Source organism: Thalia democratica, unplaced genomic scaffold, assembly GCF_965202585.1.
Source record: "Thalia democratica unplaced genomic scaffold, ktThaDemo2.hap1.1 HAP1_SCAFFOLD_417, whole genome shotgun sequence".
Classification (NCBI taxonomy): Eukaryota; Metazoa; Chordata; class Thaliacea; order Salpida; family Salpidae; genus Thalia; species Thalia democratica.
In genome coordinates this window covers 52,501-62,500 of record NW_028139483.1, presented here as the reverse complement: position 1 = coordinate 62,500, position 10,000 = coordinate 52,501, and the positions used below count along the sequence as shown (strand labels likewise).

The 10,000-nt window shown below is 33.8% G+C and overlaps 5 non-coding genes across 5 annotated transcripts in view; all 5 read left to right on the top strand.

Annotated features, from left to right (window-relative positions):
* The first annotated feature begins 320 nt into the window (after positions 1-320).
* Positions 321-439, top strand: LOC145846305 (5S ribosomal RNA). Its single transcript, XR_014370695.1, has one exon. It is a non-coding gene; the product is annotated as a 5S ribosomal RNA (ribosomal RNA).
* Positions 440-3,270: 2,831 nt separating this feature from the next.
* LOC145846304 (5S ribosomal RNA) lies at positions 3,271-3,389 on the top strand. The gene has a single exon (XR_014370694.1). It is a non-coding gene; the product is annotated as a 5S ribosomal RNA (ribosomal RNA).
* Positions 3,390-6,772: 3,383 nt separating this feature from the next.
* Positions 6,773-8,580, top strand: LOC145846329 (small subunit ribosomal RNA). The gene has a single exon (XR_014370717.1). It is a non-coding gene; the product is annotated as a small subunit ribosomal RNA (ribosomal RNA).
* Positions 8,581-8,762: 182 nt separating this feature from the next.
* Positions 8,763-8,915, top strand: LOC145846310 (5.8S ribosomal RNA). The gene has a single exon (XR_014370700.1). It is a non-coding gene; the product is annotated as a 5.8S ribosomal RNA (ribosomal RNA).
* Positions 8,916-9,137: 222 nt separating this feature from the next.
* The window catches only part of LOC145846337 (large subunit ribosomal RNA), a 3,632-nt gene continuing 2,769 nt past the window's right edge, over positions 9,138-10,000 (top strand). Inside the window, exon 1 of the ribosomal RNA XR_014370724.1 lies at positions 9,138-10,000. This exon is cut by the window's right edge and continues 2,769 nt beyond it. This is a non-coding gene — a ribosomal RNA (large subunit ribosomal RNA).

Sequence of the window (10,000 nt, the reverse complement as noted above, 5' to 3'; positions counted from 1 at the left end):
AAACACAACATGTTACCGAAATGTTTATTTTAACAATATTTTTTATTTAGTTTAATCACTTAATAAACTTTACTTCTAATTATCATAGTATTAAATATAGAATATAGTTAACAATCTTTTAAACAAAGTTTTTAATAAAGTTGCAGGGAGTAATTGTAATTAAAACACCAAAAAAAAAAGGTTTTAATAAAAAAATACTTACATCAAGTTAAAATTTTATAAGGAATAATTTTAAAATATCAAATCGATTGTAAATTAAGTGCAAATAGGTTTTTTAAACAAACCGAAGGGTTTATAAAGGCTTGTAAACGCTTTCAAACGCCTACGACCATACCACACTGAGCACACCCCATCTCGTCCGATCTGGGAAGTTAAGCAGTGTCGGGCGTGGTTAGTACTTAGATGGGTGACCGCTTGGGAATACCACGTGCCGTAGGCTTTTACTTTTTGAATTCATCTTTTTTGTTTTATTTTTCTTTCTGACCTATTTATACTTATTACTCGTTTATTTACATTTCTTTAACGCTTAAAAGAAAAGAAAATTCTAGTTATTAGAAAACAAAAACCTTAGCCAATCAGATAACGTTATTTGCTGTTTAAACCAATTAAAGCGCTAAAAAAGTGGTTTGACCAGTTTGAGATATCGAAAAAATAATGGCACCATCTTGTAGAGTACAATTTTCTGAGTTAAAATTAATACAATTAGTCTTTTATACTAAAACTTAAAAGTCTTTTTGTCCACAAACAACTAAAAGCCTGGCTACTTGAAAAATCAAACAAAAATAAATTTTGAACTTTTGTATTGTGAGTCATAATAAGTTATTTACTGTTACCAACAGATACTAGCAAAAGCTTTTTAAAGTTTTGTATTAACTTAATGTATTTGTAATTACTTTTACTTAAAAGAGACTATTGAGTTACGTTTACTTAGTTTACTTTTGTATGTGTATTAAATATATAGCAATTTTGTTTGAACTTAAATAAGGACTATTAAACTTTTAAAAGAAAACTATCAAAGTTTACTAACTCAAAAGCTAAATCTTAGTTTTATTGTTATAAACATTTATGTTGTAATTTACTAATAACTAAATGAGTTTATTTCAAACAAAAAGAATTAAATAATGTTATGTCAAGCCTACTATATGAGGTATATAGGTATATAAGGTATACAAGCTTATGTTTGAAAGTTATAATAATAAAAATAAAAATAAATATTTAGTTGGTAAAATTTGTATGTTTTAATATGCTTTGAAATTAGAGTTAGTATAGAAGTTTTTTTTTAAATATAATAAATATAAATATTTAGTTACTAATAATAAACTAAAATACCAATTTTGTAGTTATTACAAAAAAAAAACTTATCTTACTTAAAGTTCACTGTAATTGAAATATTATACAAAAGCTTCATTATTATAAGCTTTGAATAACTTTACTTCATAACTATATTCATGTTTGCATATTTAAACTATAAAAAGTTAGTGTTTTGTGTATTGACTTTATGATTATTTTATTTTAGTAACTGTTAGTTTTATACTTTAATAAAAGAAATATGGTTAACAAGTAAGTTAAAAATGAAAGAAGCCTAAAAAAAACACACTAATTAACTGCTTATTCAATAGTTTGATTATTTAATTATTTTTCTGTTATATAGTTTAATCTTATTGTATAAAAAATACAGAGGTTTAAAGTAAGTTTGAATAAAAATAAAACAAAACATATAAAATAAGCATTAGTTCAAATACATAGTTTTTTTTTTAATGTTCGCGATGGAGAAAACAATGGAGAAAATTTAATTCTTTAATAATAAGTAGTAATTTAAATAAAAAATAATACAAATAAAGTTATACAATATATATACAATAGTTTGTCAAACTAGGCAAAAAAGAGTAGGCCACCACTACAATCCAATGTTCCAACTGGAAATTCAATGAGATCGTTACTGTACTTGTGATGAACGTTGATAATCCCCAAGATTGTAAGTCGAAGGCCTTACCCAACCTAACCAGCGCACTGGTTTTCTTACAACTGAATTAATCAACATTTAATATTGAATATAATCATTATTGATAGATAGAGGAATGTTGACAATCAACAACAGATTGTAAGTCAAAGGCATTACTCGACCCAAGTACCCACAACCTAGATTGAACAACATTTATTAGATAGATTTGTTTATTGATAGATAGAGGAATATTGACAATCCACAACAGATTGTAAGTCAAAGGCATTACTCGACCCAAGTACCCACAACCTAGATTGAACAACATTTGTTAGATAGATTTGTTAGATAGATAGATAGATAGTACAGTATAATCTCAAAGAATTTGAAGTTGAACATTGAACAATAGTGGCCACCATTTCAGGCCTGCTGGCAGCTAGATTACAGCCCCCGGCTACGCAGACCTGCAATATTGATGAAAAAAAACAGTATATATATTTCCGAATCTGAATTTGAGTACTTTTTATATATTATTAACAAAATTTTTTAGGGGTAATATCTGTTTAGTTTTTTAATATATCTTTAAAATAAAACACTAAGTTAATAATATAATAATAATAAAATAATAATATTTTGTTTTTAATTCGTTAATAAAATTATTTAATAATATTATATATTAAATGTATATAATAAGTTTAAGTAATAAAATAAATATAATATAACAAATATATTGTATAATAATAATTTTAAAATTAGTAAAAAAAAAATAAACATAGTTGAGTTATCAAATTAAAAAAACTAGAACGTCAAGTATTTAATTACTAAAATTAATTTAATTAAAAAAAAATCTCAGGTAGTCTAAAATGTCAGGAATTATTTAAAAATAAATATATATATAAATATAAATTTAAAACTTATTATATTGAAAAGATTGATGAATAATACTCTTGAATGTATGCAATGTTTGTATTTGTAATGCAATAACATAAATGGATAGATCAATGACAAATTGTAAACATATTGTATTATTTTATTTTACGATTTTATTTTATTTATTTAGTTTAATAATTCAATAAACTTTACTTCTACTTGTCCTGGTCTTAGGTAATTTATAGATAGCAATTATTTAAACAAACACTTTTGTACAGTTACAATACAGTTTTAGTACAGTTTGGGAGTAACTGTTGATAAAAAAAAGAAAAAAAAAGGTTAATTCAGGTTAAAATTTTATAAGGATTAATTTTAAAATATCAAATCGATTGTAAATCAAGTGCAAATAGGTTTTTTAAACAAACCGAAGGGTTTATAAAGGCTTGTAAACGCTTTCAAACGCCTACGACCATACCACACTGAGCACACCCCATCTCGTCCGATCTGGGAAGTTAAGCAGTGTCGGGCGTGGTTAGTACTTAGATGGGTGACCGCTTGGGAATACCACGTGCCGTAGGCTTTTGCCTTTTGAATTCATCTTTTTTGTACTATTTTTCTTTCTGACCTATTTATACTTATTACTCGTTTATTTACATTTCTTTAACGCTTAAAAGAAAAGTAAATTCTAGTTATTAGCAAATAAAAACGTAAGCCAATCAGATAACGTTATTTGCTGTTTAAACCAATTAGAGCGCTAAAAAAGTGGTTTGACCAGGTTGAGATATCGAAAAAATAATGGCACCATCTTGTAGAGTACAATTTTCTGAGTTAAAATTAATACAATTAGTCATTTATACTAAAACTTTAAAGTCTTTTTGTCCATAAACAAATAAAAGCGTAGCTACTTGAAAAATCAAACGAAAATAAATTTTGCACTTTTGTATTGTGAGTCATAATAAGTTATTTACTGTTACCAACAGATACTAGCAAAAGCTTTTTAAAGTTTTGTATTAACTTAATGTATTTGTACTTAGTTTAAATTAATAGAGTTTATTTGGTTTACTTTATTATGTGTATTGAATGTGCTAGTATCTAAAAATAAATACAACTAAAACAAAACAAACAAGGAGAGTACTTGAATAGAACCAACACAATTTACAGACCAGTTGTGTACTAAATTTAAAGCAATTCTGAATAGTGAATATGCAATTATTATTATAAGTTCAAAGTTCACTTTAATTTAAATTAATGTATTTTTTAAATTGGTTTTATTTAATAGATAGTAGTGAATTACTTTATTTAATTTACTTTAGTAAGTGTTGTATAACTTTATTTGAACCAGAAGCAAAACGGGATTATACTTTCAATAAACTACACAATTTACAGACCAGTTGTGTACTAAATTTAAAGCAATTCTGAATAGTGAATATGCAATTATTATTATAAGTTCAAAGTTCACTTTAATTTAAATTAATGTATTTAATAGATAGTAGTGAATTACTTTATTTAATTTACTTTAGTATGTGTTGTATAACTTTATTTAAACCAGAAGCAAAACGGGATTATACTTTCAATAAACTACACAACTTACAGACCAGTTGTGTACTAAATAAAAAGCTATTGTGAATAGTGAATATGCAATTATTATTATAAGTTTATAAGTTTACAGTTTACAAAAGCTTTACAATTTAGTTATTATTTTGTTCATATTTGCATATCTAATTTATGAAAAGTTAGTGTTATGTGTATTGGCTTTTTAATTTCTTTATTTGTAGAACTGTTAGTTTTATATTCTAAAGAAACATGTTTAAATAAATATGTTTAACAAGTAACTTAAAAATGGAAGAAATATATTGTATATATTGAACTATTTATATTTATTCTAGCTATTTGCTTAGTGTATTTATTAATGTGATTATTTTATGTTGTTGTTTGTCTTATAGTTTAATCGTATTGTGTTTAAATATATATAACAAATACAGAGGTTTAAAGTAAGTTTAAATGAAAATAAAATAAGACATATAGTTGAAATATAAGTTTAAAAAAATAGTTTTTTATTTTATTTCTTTGTTTGTTTGATTGTTTGTTTATTATATAATCGCGACGTTTCATTTTATTACTTTTAAGCATACTAAATATAATAATAGGTATAGTTATAGGAAAAATTCAATTAGTTTCTAATGTAATAAAAAAGTTTATTTCCACAAATAAATAAATACCTGAAAAATCAAATGAAAAATAAATTTCGCACTCTTGTATTGTGAGTCATAATAGGTTATTTACTGTTACCAACAGATACTAGCAAAGGCTTTTTAAAGTTCTATGTTAATTCAATGTATTTGTACTTAGTTTTATTAAAATGACAGTATTGATGGTTACGTTTATTAAGTATGTTTATTTAACGTTATGTAACTCAAGTAAAACCAGAAGCAAAAAGGGAGACTACTTTAAATAAACTACATCATTTATTGTTATATATAACTCTAATAAAACCAGAAGCAAAAAGGGAGACTACTTTAAATGAACTACACAAATTAAAAATATATTATCAAATATAAATCAATCGTGTTGTGTTTCAAAATACATGTTTCAAATAATGTTTTACAAGTATTTATCAGTTATTTAGTTTTCTTTTTATAGTTTAGCCGTATTGTTTTATTTATTTGTTATTATTTTTATTTAATTGTTTGCTTATTATATTTATCGCGATGTGCTTAAAAGAATAGAACAAATACAAAAGTTTAAATTGTAAGTTTTAAATAAAATAAAATGAAACGTACAAAATAAGCTTATGATTTATTATTATTATTATTATTATTTTTATTTCATTGTTTGTTTATTATATCTATCGCGATCTGCTTAAAAAAATAAAACGAGTATTAAGGTTTGAAAAGTAAGTTTAAATAAAAATAAAATGAAACATATAAAATAAGCTTATGTTTTTTTTTTTTTTTTCATTTTTATTTATTTTTATTTAATTGTTTGTTTATTATATTTATCGCGATCTGCTTAAAAAAATAAAACGAGTATTAAGGTTTGAAAAGTAAGTTTAAATAAAAATAAAATGAAACATATAAAATAAGCTTATGTTATTTTTTTTTTTTTTTTTTTATTATTATTATTTTTAATCAATTTTTTGTTTATTATATTTATCGCAATGTGCTTAAAACGATAAAACAAATATAAAGATTTAAAAAGTAAGTTTAAATAAAAAATAATACAAATAAAGCTTATTTATAATAAACAAACATATTTAAAACATTAAAAAAAGTAGTTTATATATATTATTTTTTATTTATTTCTTTTAAACATATTAAATAAAGTATAAAAAAAGTATTAAAACATTTAAACGTAGCATAAATAAGCTTAAAATATTAAAAAAATTGAAAAGAAACAAAGAAATTAAAAAAAAATCGGGAAAAATCGGCAAAAAAGTTCAACAGCAACATTTGAGCATCATACACGTATGCATTACTTTACACTAGTGAGAGAGACGTGTTTGTGCGTTCGGTCGACTTGGCGAGAAAGCGGGCTTAAAGCATTACTGTTTAGCACCCGAGGCGCGGCTATTGCAGCGGCGGCGAACGTGCTATGTAAACGCATCGGAGCAGCGTATGAAAAACTACAAGCGTCCAGCGGCGGTAGGCTTATAGCTTTGCGAAGTCGTCGAGACGAGTAGCCGACGCAGGCAGGCACGGCTCGAGGCGGGTAACTGCAGCAGACAGATGGCGTGTTGCTGCTGACGAGTTAACCGGCAGAAGGCAAACGGTTGGTCGGGAGAAAGAACAGTCAGTTGTATAGCTGCATGCTGCAGTCGACGCGGGCTGGCGCTTTAAACAGCAAAAGGCCGGCGCCGACTTTCAGTAACGTTCGCAAGGCTTTTAAGCCGAGTGATAGAAAAGGTCTGTATTTATACAGTAAAAACGCTCAGTCGAGCAACGGGTTTAAACGCCCTCGGATAGTTATCTGGTTGATCCTGCCAGTAGTCATATGCTTGTCTCAAAGATTAAGCCATGCAAGTGTAAGTACGAGCTCACGTACAGTGAAACTGCGAATGGCTCATTAAATCAGTTATGGTTCATTTGATTGTACGCTTTTACATGGATAACTGTGGCAATTCTAGAGCTAATACATGCGTAAAGCGCCGAACTGACGTGAGGCGCGCATTTATCAGACCAAAACTAACCGGCTTTCGGGTCGTTACAATGGTGACTCTGGATAAGCTTGCGGATCGCACGGCCTAGTGCTGGCGACATCTCATTAAAGCAACTGCCATATCAACTATCATCGGTACGGTATCGGCCTACCGAGGTTGTAACGGGTGACGGAGAATCAGGGTTCGATTCCGGAGAGGGAGCCTGAGAAACGGCTACCACATCCAAGGAAGGCAGCAGGCGCGCAAATTACCCATTCCCGGCTCGGGGAGGTAGTGACGAAAAATAACAATGCAGACCTCGTACGAGGTCCTGCAATTGGAATGAGTACACTTTAAACTTTTTAACGAGTATCCATTGGAGGGCAAGTCTGGTGCCAGCAGCCGCGGTAATTCCAGCTCCAAAAGTGTATATTTAAGTTGTTGCGGTTGAAAAGCTCGTAGTTGGATATAGGGACGGCGAGGTTGGTCGGTCGAAAGGCTAGCACTGGCCTCGTTGTTCTTGTTGGTCGGTGCCTTCGCGGTGCTCTTAACTGAGTGTTGCGGTGGTCCGGCAAGTTTACCTTGAAAAAATTAGAGTGTTCAAAGCAGGCTTTACGCTTGTATAATGTTGCATGGAATAATGGAATAGGACCTCGGTTCTATTTTGTTGGTTTTCGGAGCACGAGGTAATGATTAATAGGAACGGACGGGGGCATCCGTACTGTGCCGTTAGAGGTGAAATTCTTGGATCGGCGCAAGACGAACGACTGCGAAAGCATTTGCCAAGAATGTTTTCTTTAATCAAGAGCGAAAGTCAGAGGTTCGAAGACGATCAGATACCGTCCTAGTTCTGACCTTAAACGATGCCGACTAGCGATCGGGCAGTGTCGAACTTAAGAACTGTCCGGCAGCTTCCGGGAAACCAAAGTCTTTGGGTTCCGGGGGAAGTATGGTTGCAAAGCTGAAACTTAAAGGAATTGACGGAAGGGCACCACCAGGAGTGGAGCCTGCGGCTTAATTTGACTCAACACGGGAAATCTCACCCGGCCCGGACACAGCGAGGATTGACAGATTGAGAGCTCTTTCTTGATTCTGTGGGTGGTGGTGCATGGCCGTTCTTAGTTGGTGGAGCGATTTGTCTGGTTAATTCCGATAACGAACGAGACTCTTACTTGCTAAATAGCTGCTCGACCCATTGGGTCGGAGACAACTTCTTAGAGGGACTAGTGGCGTTTAGCCACACGAGATTGAGCAATAACAGGTCTGTGATGCCCTTAGATGTTCGGGGCCGCACGCGCGCTACACTGACCGGATCATCGTGTGTTCCCTAGGCCGAAAGGTCCGGGTAATCCGTTGAACCCCGGTCGTGCTAGGGATAGGGACTTGCAATTGTTTCCCTTGAACGAGGAATTCCCAGTAAGCGCGAGTCATTAGCTTGCGTTGATTACGTCCCTGCCCTTTGTACACACCGCCCGTCGCTACTACCGATTGAATGGTTTAGTGAGGTCCTCCGATTGAGCCTGGTACGTGCGGCAACGCACTCGCCGGTGTTCGAAAAGACGATCGAACTTGATCATTTAGAGGAAGTAAAAGTCGTAACAAGGTTTCCGTAGGTGAACCTGCGGAAGGATCATTAACGAATCGAAATTTGATTTCAAGCGACGTCTCTTCTTCGAAGGGACCGAGCCCTGTAACTGTTATAGTTCGGTCGCGTTGCTTCCTGACAGCGGGAGTAATAATTCAGCACGCAAGTGCTGGCGCGGCCGCTTCTTTTTGAACACGATTTTTTGGTTGCATTGAGATTGATTAACACGAGAGATCTCTTAGCGGTGGATCACTCGGCTCGAGCGTCGATGAAGGACGGAGCTAGCTCCGAGAAGTAATGTGAATTGCAGGACACATTGAGCATCGATATTCTGAACGCGTATTGCGGCCTCGGGTAATCCTGGGGCCACGTCCGTCTCAGGGTCTTTAACACACCGATCCTTTCATTAGTTTGAAAGTGCCTGCGACTCGTTTCTTAATTAAGGAGCGTGTCGTCAAAGACAGCTGGTCTGGCGATTTCACAGCTGAAGCGTGAGCAGCCTGCTGGCCTCGGGTGAGGTAGCAACGACGGTAGGTGCTCGAGAATAAGTTAAGTGACTTCAAAAGGCCGACGTACAAAGCGCATGTACTTTTATAGTACATCACTTTTGACCTGAGATCGGGCGGGACGACCCGCTGAACTTAAGCATATCACTAAGCGGAGGAAAAGAAACTAACAAGGATTCCCCTAGTAACGGCGAGTGAAGCGGGATAAGCCCAGCGCTAAATCCGAGCCTTTTTGGAGGGCGAGGAAATGTAGCGTATGGAATTCAGCATGCGGCGAACCAACGACTGCCCACGTTCTTCTGATCGAGGCCTTTTCCCAGAGCGGGTGTTAGGCCCTTGGCGGCGGTCGTAATTCGTCCTAGCGGTTTTCCCGGAGTCGGGTTGTTTGGAAATGCAGCCCTAAGCGGGTGGTAAACTCCATCTAAGGCTAAATACTGGCTCGAGACCGATAGCGAACAAGTACCGTGAGGGAAAGTTGAAAAGCACTTTGAAGAGAGAGTTAAAGAGTACGTGAAACCGCTTGGAGGCAAACGGAGGCGCCCATCGAGTCGCCGGACGTTTTCAGGCGCTGCGAGAGCTGTCCTACTGTTTGAGTGATCTTCGGAGACTCTTACGGTTGCGCTGGCGTCGCGGCGCTGCACTAGCGTTCGGCGAGGGCCGCGACCGGTTGCTGGGCTGACTTTGGTCGTTCGCAAGGTAGCTCTTCTTCGGAAGAGTGTTATAGGCGTTCGATTAGCTTCGGCTCGGCGACCGAGGAGAGATTCCGCGTCGGTCTTCGGACAGGCTGCGTGTTGATCGCTGGAATACGGCTTTGGAAACTGCTCGCAGTCTCTAGAGTTTGTACAAGGCCTTCTTCGCGTTAGCGCTCAGACGCCAGGGGTCTGCGGCTTAAGCTGGCCACGTCTCCGACCCGTCTTGAAACACGGACCAAGGAGTCTAACACGCGCGCGAGGTGTTGGGCAGTA